Source organism: Haplochromis burtoni, unplaced genomic scaffold, assembly GCF_018398535.1.
Source record: "Haplochromis burtoni strain Fernald_Lab_line unplaced genomic scaffold, NCSU_Asbu1 Contig_534, whole genome shotgun sequence".
NCBI classification, from domain to species: domain Eukaryota; kingdom Metazoa; phylum Chordata; class Actinopteri; order Cichliformes; family Cichlidae; genus Haplochromis; species Haplochromis burtoni.
The window spans coordinates 306,699-308,573 of NW_024582895.1; the positions used below are offsets into that span (position 1 = coordinate 306,699).

The window sequence follows — 1,875 nt, forward strand, 5'->3', positions numbered from 1 at the left end:
CTGAAAGAGGAAACAACACAGAGCAGAGAGGTCACGAAGGTTAAAGTGCAACTTTTCATTTCTAGAACAGTGATTATTGTGATGGGCTCCATCCAAAAACACTCAAAGAGAAGCATGAAACATATGAGTCCAGCAGAATTTCAGGACCGTGTCAGCGTAACCTTAAACAATTGTTGTTTTTTCCACAGCGTTATTATTTTAGTTTGATGTTTTGCGCTGGTTTTCATTTTAATTTGCTTTCAAATGGATAACACACGTTAACAATTTCCATACTCGTTTGCAGTCATGATTTAAATGTCATTAAAATAATGGTTATTTTGCTGGTTATTGGTATCAATGCGCTTTTGCCGATACAAAAACACATATTTATTTCCCAGGTCAGGTCTTTTACACTTTACAGTTGTGATTGTGTTGTTGTTTGGAGCTCGACACGTCACATTGATGTTCTGTCCAGACACAGCTGGAAACAGCACAGATCAGAGAGGTTAAAGGTTAAAATGCAACTAGTCTCTTGTACAGCAGCCAAGCAGAGTGAAGATCAGTGACTCTCTGTCACTCCTATCAAAGAGTCTCAGGGCAACATTAATACAAGAAAGATTTTTTTTGAGAACAACATCGAAATTTCCACATTAAAGTCCAAATTATATTTCAAGGTCCAAGGCTATCCATGACTCCACGCTGATGTTTTTTCCTCAAACTTGTTAATGGATAATACAAAGCAAAGCAGCACGTTCGGTACATGTTAGAGTCTCTGCGTGTTGTGGTAAACACGGACACACAGCGTGGGGAGGTCGTGTTTCAGCCCTGGTTATAGAGCTGGTGAGGAGAGTAAAGACGGCGGGGCCACAGCCTGGTTTGTGTGCTGTGGAGTCGGTCCTGTAGGGCGGACTGTACACAGTGCTGCGCGTTTGTGTAACGCTGGATTGTGCTGCAGAAGAGGCTGCAAGAGGTTAACTTTACTTTATGTTCAACGTGATAGTACGTGTTTAAAAAAAACTAATAACAAACATCGACAGGAAAAACATACTAAGAAGCTGCGACACCTCAATGTACAAAAATAGGAAAATACTTCCTAAACAATTCCCAAATCTGCCACAAGATGGCGATCCAGGACAAAGAATAAAAGCATTGCTGCTCAGCCATACCTCCACCGTGACTATGGTTGATTAACCACATCACACAGTAATGTTCAAAGTACTAATCAAATTTTATCCCTGCCCTTGGCTGTAATCCAGGGTTTCTGGATGGGGAGATAAACTTCACTACAGTGATGTTCTCAGCAGGTACTTGACGCCGTTAACGAGGTTCTGAGTCTGATCAGTGTTCCAGTTGTGAGTATGTTTTAGTACTTTTACTTGTTTTAGTACGAGTTTTAGTACTTCTTTAGTGGCTTGGTTGTTCTCCTGAGATAACGCGGTAAAGTGAGCTGTGATTTGTGCGCCGGGGTGAAGCCAGCCGACCTGTTACCCGCCGCGAACATTAAGCCTCGCGGTAGCGCTTCTCCTCCTTCGCTGATCGCTACGGAAGCACGACATCGTGTCGAAAAGTCAGTTTCGAGCTTTTTATTCTTAACTTTCTCCCGTAGCAGAGCACTGCACATGCTAATAGCATTATATTAATGCCAACTTCGGGTTTGCCTGATTAAAATCCCCTGTCATGTGAAAGTAATCCGGGACAGTCCGCTTTTTCTCCGCCACTCTTGTTTGCACCGACAGGCTAACTTTAGCGTGACGTGTCGCCTTGCTGTCGCTAGCTCGGTGGGTAGCTTTGTTTTGATTGAAGTGAATGTTTTCTGTTATGTGAGGTTTCAGCCGAAAAACGATGTCCATCATGTCTCGGTGGCTCTAACAGTGATCACTTAAACTACACACAAAT

At 42.7% G+C, this 1,875-nt stretch overlaps 1 protein-coding gene across 1 annotated transcript in view; it reads right to left on the bottom strand.

Moving 5' to 3' along the window:
* Positions 1-1,875, bottom strand: part of LOC102292861 (C-C chemokine receptor type 3) — a 12,995-nt gene that overhangs the window by 6,353 nt on the left and 4,767 nt on the right. The gene's annotated exons all lie outside the window — the stretch shown is intronic.